Genomic DNA, 19,715 nt, shown 5'->3' on the forward strand with positions numbered 1-19,715 from the left:
CAATTTTATAGTTCCTTCGATCCAGACCAAAGTAACATAAGGGAAAATTGAGTATTTAAGAAAATATGGAAAAAGTAAGGGTAAATAGAAAAAATAATAGGTGGAGCATGTAATTGTGGATTTAAGTGTGGGATGGTATATGGGTATGTAATGGTATTTTGTGTAAATATGAAATGGGTATAAGGACAATTTGGTAATGTTGTGGGCAAAATAAGGTATGTTACCTTTTGGTGTGGATCGTCCGTTTTAGGTAAGTGTTGCCTTTGGTGTGGATCAGAGGGAGTATCTATCTATCTATCTATATTATTAAAAGAGACTTTTTTCGAACAATTTTAGAGACTCCATACATTGTCAACTACCTCAAACAAAAGATAATATATAAATTAGTTTCCCAAGCATCAATAAAATAATTTAAACAAATTATAAAACAAAGAGAAAGGATTTACGAACAATACGAAACATGAAACTATGTCATATGCTAAGAGGTAGAGTTTACTTGCAATCAATACATACATATATATAAAGCAGAAACTTTTCGAGGGATATTAAAGAGTCCAACTTTTTAAGAAATCATAATAAGTGTAGATCTAACTTTTTCTTCTTAATAATTTATGAGAAAGTATAATCCTAATAGAAGTAAATCTAATAATTTATGAGAAAAATAATATTAATAGAAGTGGATCTAATAATTTATCGATTATTCTTTACTAAAATAATAATAGAAAAATAACTTTATAAAGAATATTTATTTTAGAAATATTTATAACGCAAAAAAATATATAATAAACTTATAAAAATGTTAAAATTGTATATTTTATAGACATACAAATTACAATTAATCCTTGTGAGACAAAAAAAACAGATCCTAATTTCTTACAAATATAAAATATTGTCAAAAATCTAAGTTGTTCGATTTTAACTACTTAGTGAAACTCGTGTAGTAACAAAAATAATTTTATTTAAAAACTTTTTTGAATATTTAAAAGATTTACAAAATATTCGGGTTATTAATTATTACCAAATACGTAATTGTCCTACAAAAACTTTAGGAAAAAACTGATTTTTAGTTTTTTAAAAATATTTCAGGAAAAAGCAACATGTCATAATAGGAAAAAGAAGTAAAGATTAACCTTTACTTAGCATTCAGCAGAGAAATTTTCTACAGTGAAAATATTAGAAATAAAAAACTTCAACGATGGCATAAAATAGTTTTAACTCTGATTTTTATTTTTAAAAAAATATTTTTAAAAAACCATAGGAAAAAACTGATTTTTATTTTTAAAAAAATATTTCTTGAAAAAGTAACATATCATAACTGGAAAAAGAAGTATAGATTAACATTTACTTAACATTTGGCAGAGAAAAATTTCTACAATGCCAATATTAGAAGTAAACAACTTGAACGATGGCATGAAATAGTTTAAACTCTGACTTTCTATAACGTATCAAATGTCTATGATTAGATTACCAATAATATTCACATAAGTTTAAAAAAATTTGAGTTACCCTCTAAAAAAATTGAGTTACTGTTAGGCCCGGAAATCCGCACATATTTCAGGATAACATTTCACCCTGCTCCGACCATCAGGACGTCAGAGCATCAGGGTATCAAAAGACAGGCGCCAGCCAAGGAGAGGGCAACGGTCAAAATATAAGAACAATATTTGACCACTTCAAAAATAATATTATTGTCAATATTCGGACAATAATTATATCATTAATGAGAAATATTTGGTAATAAAAGTCATGCAATTAAGAGAGTAATTAAGCGCATTAAGGAGCATTAATCCGAGCAATTAAGGAAGAATATTTAGCATTAAGTACAAGATTTGGCAGCCGTTCAGCTTGGCTATATAAGGAGCACTTGAAGATTATTTGAAGGAGACGCATACTCGAGCATACAACATTCTCACAGAACACTTTAGCTGTTTTACAATCATTTGTGCCAAATTACTCAATAAGATAGTGAAATCCTCTCCTGGCTTGGTGCCCGTGGTTTTTTTTCATTTAAGGGTTTTCCATGTACAAATTCTTTGTCTTATTTTTACTCGTTTATCTTACTTTACTTTTCTTATTCCATCCCCTGCCCTGCATATTCACAGATAAGTTCGAGCTAGTTAACCCTGCCTAGACATACCCTGACCTGATTTCACCCTTTGTAAAATCCATACAAAACAATTGGCGCCCACCGTGGGACATCTAGCTCTTTATAAATCTTTTTTACTTATCTTACAAAAATCCAAATAACCTACAAAAATGGCCCAGCCTACTATCGAAGAACAATTGAACGCAGCCCTTCAGCAACTTGCTGAGTTGGAAGGTTTAAAAGACAAGGTAGCCCAAACTGAGGCTGAATCCTTCAGTTAAGAGAATCTGAGTCAGCTCTGAAATAAAAACTTGGAAAAAACCCAAGGAGCAGGTTCTAGATTCCAGCCAGGAACGCCATTTGCATCAATCATCAAAAACACTGATTTTTCCAGCTTTGGGAGTCCAAGTGGCTCTAAATTTATCAATGTTGATGGTGATGGTGAGCCAAACAATAACAATGAAAAACCTGATGAATCTGCAGCAGCCATTATGATGGCAGTAGTCCAAGAGATTAAGAAACTAAATGAAAATTTTGAAAAGAGACCTGGAGTTCCTGCCAGTTTGGAGGAAGCTGCCCCTGACAGTTATGCTGATTCGCCTTTTATAGACGAAATAGCAAAAGTGGATCAGCCTAAAAAATTTGTGATTCTATCTATGAAAATTTATGATGAGACCACAGATCCAGAGAATCATGTAGCTCTCTATAAACAGAAAATGTTAGATGCATCTATCCCTAGTGAGTTCAGGCAAGTTTGCATGTGCAAAGGGTTTGGAACAACCCTGGCCGGACCTGCTCTGCAATGGTACATCAACCTGCCAACTAGGAGCATCCATTCTTTTGCTAACCTGATCAACAACTTCAACCAGCAGTTTGCAAGCAGCAGGGAGTTGGAGAAACGGTCTAGTGATCTTTACAGAATTACGTAGAAGCCAGAGGAGACTCTCAGGGTATTCCTCGCTAGGTTCAACAAGGAGAAAGTGTCCATTCCCAGGTGTGATGTTGGAACAGCAGTGGAGGCATTCAGATAGGAGCTGCTACCTCATAGTGATTTATACAATGAACTCACTAAGTATCCCTATCATACCTTCGAAGATGTCCAGGCCAAGACTCTTGCATATATCAGGCTGGAAGAAGACAAAAGCTACAAAGTTGGATCATCCAGTGGATCAAAGGACTATGAAAAGAACAATAGGAAGAGCAACAAAGGAAACAATTACAGACCTACTCCATATTCTAGGGCAGACCATTCAGAAGTCAACCTGGCATATGAGTATTAAGGTAAGGCTAAAGTCTTCCCACCTATTTCTGAACATAACTTCAGTGTTGATATTGCAGGCCTGATCCAGCGACTTGACAACATGGGACCAGCAATCAGATGGCCTAGGAAGGTGGAAAATCCCAACTCTAGGAGAGACAACTCCAAGTGGTGTGAATTCCACATGGACATTGGACATACAACGAATGATTACTTCACCCTGAGGAAAGAATTGGCCTACCTGTTGAAATCCGGATACCTAAAAGACCTGATCAGAACAAAGGGCAGAAATGGAGATCAGAGCAAGGAGAACCAGGAGCAAAAGTATGACCGCAACCTTCCTCCACCACCCCCAATTTATGAAGTAAAATTCATATATGGTGGATCGGAAATTTGTGGCCTGACCAGTTCAGCAGCAAAGAAGATAGCCAGGACGCCAAGGACTACATCACCCTGCAAACCGGATAATGTCCCGTCAATCACTTTCAGTGATTGTGACCTGGTAGGGTGGTCGGGACTATGTCTTTTCGGTAAATTGTCGTTAGGAGCACCTAGACCAAAACACAATTTATAGCTTCACAAACAACTTTACAATTAGTAAAGAGGCAAGTAAAGGTCGGATCCCAAGGGACGGGAATTGAGATGAGATTTCTATTGCAACTAGTGGTGTCTTAAGGGTGTCACAATTGGGGTTGATGTAGAAGGTCACTAAACTAAATAGCAATGAAAGTAAACAAGCAAGATGAATTAAAAGTGTTGTAAACAATTGATAAAAAGCATTAGGGTGTCATGGGGTCATAGGGGATTCATGGGAATTGATCATACAAACATGTTCTCAAATTATAAGCAAGCAATTATTGTTGTGATGGATCAAGTTGGTTTATATCTTACAATCCTAGGAAAGTTTGGGTCCCGGAGCCGAATCGATTAGATTGTACAACACCTACAAGTCGACTTAATCTTCCCTACTCAACAACTTGCATGGTCTAATGAGACTCGAGTTGGTTTATGTCTTACAAGCCTAATTGAAAAGATAGGTGATGGGTAAAAAATGTAAGGATTCATAGGCTCACATTTCATCAAACATAACATGTGCATGAGTTGAGATCACAACAAGCAAGCAAAATAAACTATGAAAGCATATTAATTTAAGCATGAATCATTCCCCATGTTGGTTTCCCCTAATTACCCATTAACCCTAGCTAAGGAACTACTCACTCATTATCATGTTTGAACATGCTAGCAAGGTTGTCAATCATACCAACAAAGTGAAACATGATGAATAAATGAAAGTAATTAACAATAATTAAAAAGGGATTAAGAGAATTATACCTACTAATGATTCCAATAATAAAGCAAAGAATAAAAGAAGTACTTGATGCTTGATTGAGAGGTTGTCAATCTCCCAATAATAACCCAAATAATCTTCAATTACCCAAAATAAAGGATGAACAAGAGATAGATTAAGGAAATAAAACTTGTATTAAAAATTGATTAATTGTTGATTACAATATTAAATAGAGATTTGATTGATATTAACTACACTAAATATTGCTAAGAAGAACATGCTCTTCTAATTAGACTAATGGGGTATTTATAGTGGGGATTAGGTGTAGGAATTAGGGTTAACTAAGGGCTTAAATGACGATTAAGTCCCTACTTAAGGAAACGCCGGTGTTTTTGGAAGGATGGACATCTTTCTTGAAGCTTGAAGAAACGAAATTGGTCTGCCTTGGAATCCGGGCGTCTTTAGCACGGGACGGGCGGATTCGGTGGTCTCTGCCCGGGCGTCTTCCGGAGCTGCTGCCCGGGCGTCTTGGGGAGAAGACGCACGGATTGTGGTGATGGAGACGGGCGTCTTCTGGGGAAGACGCACGGATTCTTCTGAAGCGATCTGCTTTCTTCTTCTTTTCTTCCTTTTTCTTCATAAAATCCTTGGGGATTTCCTCGGGGATGCAAGGATCTTTTCTCATCATTGCCCATCTACTATAGTATGTACAAAGGCCTTCTAATCTTGTCTCTCCTTGATGCTTGGTCATTGAATTCAATCAATTTAGTCTCGTTTTGCCATGAAAATTGCACTCCTTTCCTACCAAGGGATCAAAACCTCAAAGAATATGCAAAACAAAGAACTAAAGATAATAAATGACCCAAATATGCACTAAAAAGCATGGGAACAAGGCTAATTCGGGGAATAAATATGCTCTAATTATGGTCAAATCAAATATCCCAAACCGAACCTTTACTCGTCCCGAGTAAAGAGGTGACAAAGACTAGGACCATTATTTAAACTAACCTAATAACATAGCCGACATGAGACAATTAGCGGGTCTCACTCCGCCCCTTCAACTCACAACAAGACAACCATGAGATAGGATGCGTTCTTGCAAGGCAAGGTGGGTCTTGCCAAAATGGCGACACATCCAAACATTAGGCACTCAAAATCAAATAATGGACGCATCTACAAAAGAATAGCCACTTTTCTCATCTAATTGGCGGAAATTATCTACAAGGGAAGCAATTTAAGGGTACACACTCCTTCATAGATGCAATTTCTTCAAACTACTAAGCATAGAAGGATACCAATAAATCACCTCCAAGTTGTGTCAAGCTAGGGTACCTTTGTCCTCAATCGTTAAATGCTTTTGTCAAGAATAGACTCCCTATGGTGTTAGAAACACTAGAGGATCGCGGAATTCCCCCTCTTGCCTAGACAAGAAGAAGGGTCGTCCCCTCTCTACCATGCATAAAAATGGATACGATGGATAAAGGGATCGATAGATATTTGAGTTTCACTTTGGTTGTTTGCTTTTGTTTTTGTTTTCCCCCCAATTTCTTGTGGCATTTGACATTTGAGAACACTTTCTTGCCATTTCTTTTTTATTTTTGGCAATTCAATACTTGACAACTTTCAACTTTTCTTTGCATTTCTTTTTGAACATTTTCAAAGTCACCCCATATGTAGTGAGGGTGGCTTATATTTGAAGCTTTAGGAGTTCTATTTTTGCTCCTCTTTTCATTTGATGCATTTTTTTGCAAACTTTCTTTCACTTTTCATTTCATTGAACTCAAATTGATTTCTTTTTTTGTCCATTCCCTTTGATGACAAAAATATGGTAGAACATGGCTGGTGGATGGATGCATGGTTTCAAGGGTCACCTTGGAATAAACGGTAGCCAAGGAGTTATCACACCAAAAGGTACTCTTGACTAGGCCTTAATCCATGGATCAAAGGATACTAGCATGACACATCCTAGGGTGTTTTACGAGTATTCTAACAAGCACAGTCTTAAGAATAAAAAGCATCTACTAGGGCCTATATACACTTGTCAAGCTTCTCAAGTAGACGGTTTCGCAAAATTTTCTAACATGCAACTACATGCCATGATGCAACTAACATATAAACATCCTAATGCAAATGATTCTACCAACTAATATGACATATACACTAAATGCAAGTCCTAAGTTCACATTGTTATACCGAATCAATCAAAATAAAGCCACATAGTCATTAACATAAAGAGGAAAAAGGAGATTGGAAAGATCATACCATGCGGTCTTCAATATCCTCATGTCTCGGATGTGGCGTAGTCGATCAATGTGAACAAGGATAAAACAAACACAATATATATAACAATATATACATGACTACACTACAAAGGAAATGAACTTGTTTTTGGTTTTTCAAATTTTTATGGTTTTTTCGAAATTTTTCAAGTTTTTTGGATTTTTGAATATAAAAGTTAAGTTAGAATTCCCCATCCCCACACTAATATGGGCATTGTCCTCAATGGCCAAAATGATGGGAAATCATGCAAGCATGATGCATGAATTCTACACTAAATGCAAGCTACACTAATCTACACTACATGATGCTTGGTTTTTTGTTTAAGACGGAGAGCGTAATTTAGATTACCTCCCGTTGCGTATGCATGTACTTCCCCAAACCGAGTTAGACATTATTTCTAATGTCCTAAGGTTGAGTGTAGTTCATGCATACAAGATGCAATGCATGAAACTAAATATGTCATTTTGGATTTTCAAAAGTGGGAACAATAAAATAAGAACACCTCAATGGGGCTGAGGTGTTAGTCCTCTATGTTGCTAGGACTACTCCAACCAAGATCAAGATTGAATAAAATACAAGTTAACAAAACATAAACTTCTTTTAAGAAAATTAAAAATTAAAGAGAGGAGATGAGGAAACTTCACTTAAACTTAGATGGGTGCCTCACGCCCGCTCCATCTAGCTATGAAGTAATCCTCTAGAGATCGCCGTCATCTCCCTCTAGATCACTATCCCATATCTCCTTTGATGCATCACTCATATTCGGGTCCATGAACTCGTCCTCTTCACTTTCAAGCTCCATCGTGTCCCCTCCGCAAGAATTGTTGCTCCCTTCCTCTTGTCTCCCGTTTGCCCCTTCATTTGCCCTCTCCGAATTGGGGAAGAGTAGATCCATTTGTGCCCAAGAGGGAAATGCTCCCTCTTCACTAACCTTTCCTCTATGAATCATATCGTGGTATTGAGGATAGAGTGCATAGTAATTGTCCACGGTAGCTTCATATTGTCGGTAGTGCAAATCTTGTAGAATTCACGTGACAAAGTCATCACGGGGAAGGATAAAGGGGTTGGGATGGTTATACGGTTGATAAGGAAATGGGTAGGGAGGCACTTTGATCTTCTCATCTTGAGATTGTTGCTCTTGTTGTTGGTGGTGGTGATTTGGAAGTGGTGGTGCTTGTCTTGCTTGGGTTGGGTTTGGAGGGATGAGGTAGGATGAGATTGGTGATAAAGGTCCTCTTCTTGGGGAAATTCGTGGTAGGCCGGTCATTGGTAGATAAATTGGATCACTTCCTTTCGTTATCCACTTGATCCGCTTATCAACCCCCTCAAGGGTTATCCAATGATGATGAATAAGAAGAAGATCTTCATTTATCCTTGTGTTTCCCAAAAGAGGAGCATACTCATTATTCTCATTGAATCTTGGATTGAAATGCTTTGCAAGCCTTGTAATGAGCCCTCCATTTACAATGTGTTTCATCCCATCATCATCACCATTCCTAAACTTTGCCCATTTTTCGAGTAGCACAAGAGGTGCATTGAAGTGGTACACACTTCTTCCTTGAATATTGAGGTAAGATTCCATGAACACAAGATCAAGTTGATTCACAATCGCCGGATCTCGGCGAGCAAGGAGGGTGCCGGAGAGGAATCGGTAAATGAGTCCCAAAATTGGATTTTGAATATGAAAAGAGAGACACTCCTTGGTGTGTATGAAATCTCGGCCCGTCATGGCCCTCCATAAAGGTTCAACACTGTATTTCTTTGGCTTCGATGTCCGGGTAGGCGAAACATCAAGACCAAGCACATTTGCGAATTCCACAAGAGTCATCATCCTTGAAACATTTTCCAACGTAAATTCTATGCATATTGTTTTGTTCAAGGTTGTAATCTTCAAAAAGCTCAAAAACTCAAGCACAAGGGATCGGTAAGTTTGCTCATACATGTGGAAAAGGGTAGAGAGACCAAATACTTCAAAGAGAGCTTCCACTTGGTGATAAATCCCAAGTTTCCTTAAAGTATTATGACATAAGAACTTAGTAGGGAGAATGTTCTTACTTAGAAGCCGGTGGAAGACTAGTCTTTGCACATCATTGATAAATTCAACATTTGAGAAGTCATCAAGTCTTGTAAGATCCACAATTTCTTCATACTCCCTTCTTAATGTGTTGATGTGGGGGGTAGAAGAGCTTCCTCTTACCCTTAGTCTCCTCCCATCCCTAAAAGAAGATCTCCTTGGTGCCATTCTTTGATTATTGAGTTGGGATTTTTGATTTGTTAAAGAATAAAGATGCTCCTTGTGGATTGAATGTTGCCTTTGAAACCCTAGGAATTTGGGGCTTTTTGATTTTGTGGGGTAAAAGAGTGATTGGGATATGCTTTGGAGTCATAAGGAGGTGGGTTTTTATAATACAAGTGGAAGGAAGGGTGATGTGTCACAAATTGTGTGGTGGGGTGTAATAAAATTAAGAAAAGTCGGGCCGAATTATCGCAGGAAGACGGGCGGATTCGAGCAGAAGACGCTCGGATTCAAGCTTCTCGGGACGGGCGAATTTAAGTGAAGACGCCCGAATTCTGTTCACAGTTAACTTTCCAAAAATATGACGCCACAAAGACGGGCGTTCCGACCCCAAGACGCTCGGATTCTCTGAAGACGAGACGGGCGTCTTTTCTCAAAGACGGACGGATTTTTAGACAGTGAGATTTCTTGAAATGCACAGGCAAAAAGACGGCCGTCTTTCTGCAAAGCTGGGCGGATTCCTTAGGACAAGCGTCTTCCCTGCTGAGATGCTCGGATTCTTTGACAGTCCCAAAATTTTCAATTTCACAGCTTAGAGGGACGGACGGATTCTTTGACAGTCCAAAAATTTTCAATTTCACAGCTTAGAGGGACGGATGGATTCTTCATAAAACGCCCGGATTCCAGCAGGACGGGCGGATTCCAATGAAGACGCTCGGGTTCCAGCTGCGAATTTTTCCTTTGATTTCCTCTCCTCTCATAGATGCTTCCCCACACTTGAAGATTGGTTCCTTCTTTCATTCAAAATTCGTTAGTGACCCTCCCTCACTTACTCTCATGGAAAGAGTTTATGTTTATGATTAAAGAAATGCAATAAAATTATAAATACAAGTTAGAGGATTAGTATATTTACAAGTGGTGGTTTAGGGAGGACTCCACCAAACTCTCCCTTTTGATGGTTCTTTCAAGGATGAGAAGGCCCGAGGTAGGTGACCTCGACCTCTCCAATAAACGCTCCCTCATAGTATGGCTTCAACCTTTGACTATTGACTTTGAACTTGCTACCATCTTCCGCCTTGATTTCAAAATCTCCATATTTTCCAACTTCGGTTATCACATAGGGACCCATCCATCTAGAGTTCAACTTTCTCGGAAAGAGTCGGTAGCGGGAATTGAATAGAAGGACTTTGTTCCCTTTGTGCAAGGCCTTTTGTCTAATCCTCTTGTCATGCAGCAATTTCGTCCTTTCTTTGTAAATCTTGGCGTTCTCATAGGATTGTAGCCGGAATTCCTCCAACTCTTGAATTTGAATCATCCTCTTTTGGCCACTCAATTTGAGATCAATATTAAGTGCTCAGATTGCCCAAAAAGCTTTGTACTCCAATTCGATTGGCAAATGACATGCTTTTCCATAGACAAGCTTGTAAGGGGAGGCTCCTATGGGAGTCTTACAGGCCGTCCTATAAGCCCAAAGAGCATCATCAAGCTTTGTGCTCCAATCTTTTCGGGTCTTGTTCACAACTTTCTCAAGGATTTGTTTGATCTCTCTATTTGAAACTTCAACTTGACCGCTTGTTTGAGGATGATATCCCAAGCCGGTTCTATGTTGAACACCATATTTGGTCAAAAGAGATGCAAGTTTCTTCTCTTGAAAATGCGTTCCTCCATCACTTATGATTGCTCTAGGAACTCCAAATCTTGGGAAGATTATTTTCTTGAAGAGCTTGGTGACCGTTTTTGCATCATCATTTGGAGTGGCAATTGCCTCCACCCACTTTGAGACGTAGTCTACGGCCACAAGGATGTACTTATTCCCATTGGATGTCACAAAGGGATCTTGGTAGTCGATCCCCCAAACATCGAAGATCTCCACCTCTAGAATGCCCCTTTGTGGCATTTCGTTCCTCCAAGAGATATTCCCCGTTCTTTGACAAGCGTCACAATGAATGATGAATTCTCTTGTGTCTTGAAACATTGTAGGCCAATAGAAGCCCGATTAAAGAATTTTTGCAACGGTTCTCCTTACTCCATGGTGCCCACCATAGGGTGATGAGTGACATCCTTCCAAGATTCCTTTGACTTCCCATTGAGGGATGCATTTCCGGTAGAGCCCATCACTACACTCCTTGTAGAGGTTTGGGTCATCCCAAAAGTACCTCTTTACTTCGAATAGGAACCTTTTTCTTTGGTTGTGGTTCAAATTTGGAGGGAGTACTTTTCCAACAATATAGTTAGCATAATCGGCAAACCATGGGGCGATGTGCCTTTCAAGTTGTGCTTGAGTGGCCATCAAAATATCGTCGGGAAATGAGTCATTGATCGGGGTTTCTCCATGCTCATCATGAAACCGGATCCTTGACAAGTGATCCGCCACTACATTTTCGGCTCCTTTCTTGTCTCTTATTTCCAAGTCAAATTCTTGAAGAAGTAAAATCCATCTCAACAACCTTGGTTTTGCCTCCTTCTTTATCAAGAGATGTCGGAGAGCACGGTGATCCGAAAAGACAATCACCTTGGATCCAAGTAAGTAGGAACGGAATTTGTCCAAGGTATAGACAATGGCAAGAAGCTCCTTCTCGGTGGTATCATAATTCACTTGGGAGGGATCAAGAGTCTTGCTTATATAATAGATGTCATGAAGAGCTCTTCCTACTCGTTGGCCAAGAACCGCTCCAACGGCGTAGTTACTAGCATCACACATAATCTCGAACGGTAGTTCCCAATTTGGAGGTTGAATGATCGGTGCCGAGATTAGTGCTTCCTTGATTCTATTAAAGGCTTCAATACACTCATCAGTGAAATGGAATTGGGCATCTTTAAGCAAGAGTTGAGTGAGGGGTTTTGCTATTTTCGAAAAATCTTTTATGAAACGGCGATAGAAACCCGCGTGACCGAGAAAACTTCTCACCCCTTTAACGTTCACGGGAGGTGGGAGTTTCTCTATCACCTCAACTTTAGCTTTATCGACCTCGATGCCCTTTTCCGAAATTAAGTGACCCAAAACAATTCCTTCATTGACCATGAAGTGACACTTTTCCCAATTTAAAATAAGACTAACATCTTCACATTTTTGCAACACAAGAGAAAGATTATGCAAACATGAGTCAAAGTCCTTTCCATAAACACTAAAATCATCCATAAAAACTTCCATTATGGTCTCTAGGTAGTCAGAGAAGACACTTATCATGCATCTTTGGAAAGTGGCGGGGGCATTACATAAACCAAAAGGCATCCTCCTATATGCAAAAGTACCATAAGGGCATATGAAGGTGGTCTTATGTTGGTCATCCGGGTGTATAGGGATTTGGAAGAATCCCGAATACCCGTCAAGGTAACAAAATAATTTGTTGGAGGCTAACCTCTCAAGCATTTGGTCAATGAATGGTAGGGGAAATGATCCTTTCTTGTTGCGGAATTCAATTTTCGATAGTCAATGCACATACGCCAACCGGTGATCTTCCTTGTGGGTATTAGCTCATTCTTTTCATTTGTCACTACCATGGTACCTCCTTTCTTAGGCACCACTTTAACGGGGCTAACCCACAAAGAGTCCGATATGGGATATATGATTCCCGCATCAAGTAATTTCATAACCTCTCCTTTGACAACTTCTTGCATGTGGGGGTTCAATCTTATTTGAGGTTGAATGGTAGGTCCATGGTCCTCCTATAGATGAATTCTATGCATGCAAAAGTTAGGACTTATCCCCTTAAGGTCATCTAGACTATAACCTATAGCCTTCTCATGTTGTTTCAACACATCAAGCAATTTTCCCAATTGGTTCTCATCAAGTCTATCATTAACAATCACGGGTTTGGTCTTTGATTCATCAAGGTAAGCATATTTCAAATTTGGGGGAAGGGGTTTTAGAGTAGGAGTTTGTACCTCATTTTCCTCCTTTGGAGTTTCATTGAGAATTTGCTCCATCTCCATTAGACATTCCATTCTCATAGCATATTCAACTTGTTCTTCATTCTCATCAATCTCATCACATTCAAATTCCATGATGGATTCCTCTTGCTCTTGAGCTTGTAAAATGTCTTCTAGGATGGATTGCTCATCCTCTATAGGTTGACATGCTTCCACAAGGATGTTATGCACTAATTCGGATTGTGCATGAGTAAGTTCTTTGTTAGCTAGAGCGGCCTCAAAAAGATCTACCTCCAATTCCCAATACATATTTTTAGCCTCACTTGCTTCCAAGGCCTCCAATGCTTGCATGGGATCTTTGAAGAAAGGTATACTTAAGTGGTCCTCTACAAAACAATCTATAAGGTCCATCTTGCAAAATATCAAACAACTTGAAAACAATTAGAACAAACCTTGAGGAGTTTTACTTCCCCAAGGCAAAGAAAGACACAACTAATAACAATATAAGAAAATCTAAATCAAGTTAACACCGTCCCCGGCAACGACGCCATTTTGGGTCGGGACTATGTCTTTTCGGTAACTTGTCGTTAGGAGCACCTAGACCAAAACACAATTTATAGCTTCACAAACAACTCTACAATTAGTAAAGAGGCAAGTAAAGGTCGGATCCAAGGGACGGGAATTGAGATGAGATTTCTATTGCAACTAGTGGTGTCTTAGGGGTGTCACAATTGGGGTTGATGTAGAAGGTCACTAAACTAAATAGCAATGAAAGTAAACAAGCAAGATGAATTAAAAGGGTTGTAAACAATTGATAAAAAGCACTAGGGTGTCATGGGGTCATAGGGGATTCATGGGAATTTATCATACAAACATGTTCTCAAATTATAAGCAAGCAATTATTGTTGTGATGAATCGAGTTGGTTTATATCTTATAATCCTAGGAAAGTTTGGGTCCCGGAGCCGAATCGATTATATTGTACAACACCTACAAGTCGACTTAGTCTTCCCTACTCAACAACTTGCATGGTCTAATGAGACTCGAGTTGGTTTATGTCTTACAAGCCTCATTGAAAAGATAGGTGATGGGTAAAAAATGTAAGGATTCATAGGCTCACATTTCATCAAACATAACATGTGCATGAGTTGAGATCACAACAAGCAAGCAAAATAAACTATGAAAGCATATTAATTTAAGCATGAATCATTCCTCATGTTGGTTTCCCCTAATTACCCATTAACCCTAGCTAAAGAACTACTCACTCATTATCATGTTTGAACATGCTAGCAAGGTTGTCAATCATACCAACAAAGTGAAACATGATGAATAAATGAAAGTAATTAACAATAATTAAAAAGGGATTAAGAGAATTATAGCTACTAATGATTCCAATAATAAAGCAAAGAATAAAAGAAGTACTTGATGCTTGATTGAGAGGTTGTCAATCTCCCAATAATAACCCAAATAATCTTCAATTACCCAAAATAAAGGATGAACAAGAGAGAGATTAAGGAAATAAAACTTGTATTAAAACTTGATTAATTGTTGATTACAATATTAAAGAGAGATTTGATTGATATTAACTACACTAAAGATTGCTAAGAAGAACATGCTCTTCTAATTAGACTAATGGGATATTATAGTGGGGAATAGGTGTAGGAATTAGGGTTAACTAAAGGCTTAAATGACGAATAAGTCCCTACTTAAGGAAACGCCGGTCTTTTTGGAAGGATGGGCATCTTTCTTGAAGCTTGAAGAAACGAAATTGGCCTGCCTTGGAATCCGGGCGTCTTTAGCACGGGACGGGCGGATTCAGTGGTCTCTGCCCGGGCGTCTTGTGGAGAAGACGGGCGTCTTCTGGAGCTGCTGCCCGGGCGTCTTGGGGAGAAGACACACGGATTGTGGTGATAGAGACGGGCGTCTTCTGAGGAAGACGCACGGATTGCTGGGCAGTCTACTTTCTTCTTCTGTTCTTCCTTTTTCTTCATAAAATCCTTGGGGATTTCCTCGGGGATGCAAGGATCTTTTCTCATCATTGCCCATCTACTATAGTATGTGCAAAGGCCTTCTAATCTTGTCTCTCCTTGATGCTTGGTCATTGAATTCAATCAATTTAGTCTCGTTTTGCCATGAAAATTGCACTCCTTTCCTACCAAGGGATCAAAACCTCAAAGAATATGCAAAACAAAGAACTAAAGACAATAAATGTCCCAAATATGCACTAAAAAGCATGGGAACAAGGCTAATTCGGGGACTAAATATGCTCTAATTATGGTCACATCATAGGGATCCCTAATGTTCATCATGATGGCCTGGTAATCTTAATACAGATTGGAACTGCAACAGTGAGGAGGATCTTGGTAGATGGAGGCGGCTTAGTGAACCTGATCATGCTTAATGTACTGAAAGCCATGAATATTGGTGAAGAACAAATCACCAAGAAGTCCAGTGTTTTGGTAGGGTTCAGTGGAGAAACCAGAAGCACATTGGGAGAAATCCATCTCCCTACTTATGTTGAAGGTGTCTCATCCTACGAGAAATTTGGAGTCCTGGATTGCTTGTCATCCTACAATGCAATCATGGGCAGGCCATGGATCCATAATGTCAAGGCTATGCCATCAACCTATCATCAGTGTATCAAGGTACCGACAGACTGGGGCATAGCAACAATCAAAGGAGAACACAAGGCAGCCCAAGAATGCTATACAACGGCCTTGAAACCTTCCAAGGCAGGTAAGTCCCTTGCATAACAATTATCGTACCCTGTCAGGAGCACTTATGTGGCACCATCCAGGATGGAAACAGATCAGGTAATCCTAGACCCTGAGTATCCTGACATGTATGTTCTAGTTGGGTCTGACGTCCCAGATTGTGTCAGGCCAGAACTGGTAAAGTTTCTTAAGAATAAATCATCTTGGTTTGCTTGGTCTAATTTTGATTTGACTGGAATTAGTGATGATGTAAATACACATAAACTTAACATTGATCAATCTTTTAAGCTTGTGCAACAGAAAAGACGAAAATTTGCGCCTGAAAGAAATGCGATAATCAATGAGGAAGTAGAGGAACTTCTGGATATGGGTATGATCAGGGAAGTAATATACCCTGAATGGTTAGCTAACGTGATTGTTGTGCAGAAAAAGAATGGTAAATGGAGAGTTTGTGTAGATTACACTAACCTGAATAAGCCTGCCCTAAGGATCCGTTTCCCCTGCCACATATTGATGCCATGGTAGATGCCACGGTAGGGCACGAGATGCTGACATTCATGGATGCCTCAAGTGGATTCAATCAAATAAAGATGCACCCTGGCCGACAGAGAGAAATCTGCATTCATTGAGGCATCGAGGCATATCTTTTGTTACACGGCCCATGCCTTTCGGCCTGAAGAATGCAGGGGCAACGTACCTGCGCCTAGTCAACATGATGTTCAAGGATCAAATAGGTGATATCATGAATGTCTATGTAGACGACATGGTAGTAAAATCTAAAAATGCAGAAGATCATGTGAAGCACTTGGAAATAGCATTTCAAATATTGGAAAAATAAAACATGAAACTCAACCCTGCAAAGTGTCATTTTGGAGTCTCTGCAGGAAAGTTCCTTGGATACATGGTGACAAAAAGAGGCATAGAAGCCAACCCTGAACAGATAAAAGCCATCCTGGAACTTCAGTCACAAGTCTATTAAGGACATTCAGAAATTGGCAGGCCGGGTAGCTGCCCTGAACCGGTTCATATCAAGATCCTCTAAAAGGTGTAAAACATTTTACAACATGCTCAGAAAAAATAAACAGTTCCATTAGACACCTGAGCACGAAACAGCCTTTCAAGACTTAAAATTATACCTGTCATCTCCACCTTTACTGGCTAAACCAGAAAAGGAAGAACCCCTGTCAGTATATCTATCTCATCACGACACGTAGATATAAGTGCGATCTGGTAAAGGAACAAGAAGGTCAGCAACATCATGTCTATTATATAAGTAAAAGCCTGTTAGATGCTGAAATGAGGTATGGTTTACTTGAAAGATATGTTTTAGCTTTGATTATGTCATGTACTAAGCTGCGTCCTTATTTCGACTGTCACCCTATCATAGTCAAGACCAACTTACCCATAAAATTTGTCATGCGCAAGCCTGAATTGTCAGGCAGGATGACCAAGTGGTCAGTCCAGCTCAGTACATATGATATTACCTTTGAACCCAGGACAGCGATTAAATCGCAGGCCTTAGCAGACTTTGTGGCTGATTTCAGCCCTAACCTAGAATCTGACCTGAAAAAAGAAGTTAACTAGTTAGAAAATAAAACCCCAGGCCAAGAGTGGACTTTGTTCATAGATGGAGCATCTAATGTTAGGGGACATGGTTAGGATTAGTGCTAAAATCGCCATAGGGGGACATGATAGCTCAGGCTGTAAGCTGTGAGTTCAAAGCCACCGATAATGAAGCAGAATATGCAAAAAACCTTACCGCTAAGTTTGCTTTATTTGATATAGATCAAATACCAAGAGACCTGATGTTGGAGCTTGTGTCCTCCACAAATTAGTGTGATAACATTTGTAAATCTCTTACAGGTTCACAAGGGTATACTTCGTATTTTAATCAGTTGATTAACGATTACCTAATAACGGTTGGCTTGCTAGAAAGTTTGACGTTATTATCATACAGATGGCGGTGATCAACTGGTCCCTAAAGGTCACACCTATAAAATGTGTTTGAGAGATGTGGTTATAGAAATATAATCACATTGATGCCTTATGTGACTAAACAGTTAGTCAATGTGTTGATGAGACAATTATTTAATGAAGATTAAATAATATTAATTAAGACGAATTAACTGTCAATTCGTAAATTGAATATAATAAGTTATATTTAATTAAATGTATGTAATGTTAGCTTGGACGAATTAATCTGTTAATTCGTAATTAAATGTAATCGGTTATATTTAATATCAACAAGATGAATGTGTCATAGTGGTAATAGTGAGGGTACTCAAACCAAGAGGTCATGTCTCATATCGTCTTGGGTGCAACTGATAGGAGAATATCATTGCGATATTGTTCATAGGCCATAAAAGCTAGGACCGAAGGTTATTTCTTAATCCTTTACGTTTTGTTTATGCATTTTAGTTTTATGACTCGTAATCATCACTTTATAATTCGTTATAATCCTTTAAAATAAAGGGATGCATACAGATAAATCCCACAAGTGGTATCAGAGCTTAGGCCACGAATTTTAATTTTGATGATTCTCATAAAATTGTTTGTAAACAATAATTAGGGTTTGCGAAAAAAATATAATCGGCTGGAATTTTTTTTTAGCCGTGGATTTTTTTTTTCCGTTTCCGTTACTGTTCACGGATGAACAGTATTATTAAAAAAAAAAATTTCTGTTTTTTTTCTTTTTTCGGTTTCTCCTGAAAAACCGATTAAAGTTTTTTGCGGCTGTTTTTGTTTATGCCGATTTGAAAAGTATCCGAGAAAAGAATTTTTTTTTCCTGATACTGTTCACGTGGTTAGTGTTCACAGAGGACAGATTTAAAAAAAAAATGTTTTTTGTCTTGTTTCGGTTTTTACAGATAAAACCGTGTACAAAATAAGGAAAGCTGTTTTCTGTTTTTAGTTTAGCCGTGCTGAAATTATAAAAAAAAAAAAAATTTTGTTTTTTTTTTACTGTTCAGCCGAGACCAAAAAGAAAAAAAAAAGGTTTTGTTTTTTTTTGTTTTGGCCAATTTTGTTTATACATTAAATTTATAATGTATGATAATTTTTGTGAAGCGGTTCACAAAATTTAAAGATACCTAATTATTTTAAAGCAGTTTAAAATATTGATGGATTAAATTCATATTACAAGTTTAATATGAATTAAGTTTGAAATTAATGTGATTAATTGAGCAATTGTCACTTAATTTGTTAATTTAAATAGGTGGTTTGGATAAAATTAATCAATATAATTAAGGAATTGTGTCATGTATGTTTAATTTATTTTTAGTTGATGCATTTTATTTTTGTTGAATGAATCGTTGAATGAATTTATTTACGTATTTTTGCAATCGGTTGTAATTTGTAATACTTAGTGTGGCCTTAGTCAAATTATGTTTTCGTAATGAAAGAAACATAATTTTTATGTAATTATGAGATCTCATATCTCCTTTTATTTTTCTTTAGTTTTGGGTTTTGAAATTAGAATGTAATAAATAGGTTTATTATGTAATTTATTTATTGTAATTTCAAAGAAGACTAAAGATGGAGATTGGAGCTTACTCCCGCTACATGGGTCAAGATTAGACCTGGCAAAATGGGTCAGACCCGAATGACCCGACCTGAAAAGGCTGACCCGAGACCCGGAAATGACCCGAACTTGCTTGACCCGAATATGACCCGAAACCCGAATTGACCCGACCCGACCCAGACCCGACCCGAACATTGTCTGACCCGATGTTAACCCGACCCGAGGTGACCCAATCCGAAAAGACCCGACTCATAACTGACCTGATCCCAAATGACTTGAAGTGACCCAAAATGACCCGAAACGACTAGTACTAACTCATATTAATATTATATATATCAAAATAATGTTTCATTGGTTACAATAATCCCTAATGAATGGTTAAATTTTCAAAATAACATTTCTTAATCAAAATAGTATTAACTTAAGTGCTTAGCCATTAACTCAAAAGCAACCCGACCCAAAATG

The sequence above is a fragment of the Silene latifolia genome, chromosome Y (genome assembly GCF_048544455.1).
Source record: "Silene latifolia isolate original U9 population chromosome Y, ASM4854445v1, whole genome shotgun sequence".
Lineage (NCBI taxonomy): Eukaryota > Viridiplantae > Streptophyta > Magnoliopsida > Caryophyllales > Caryophyllaceae > Silene > Silene latifolia.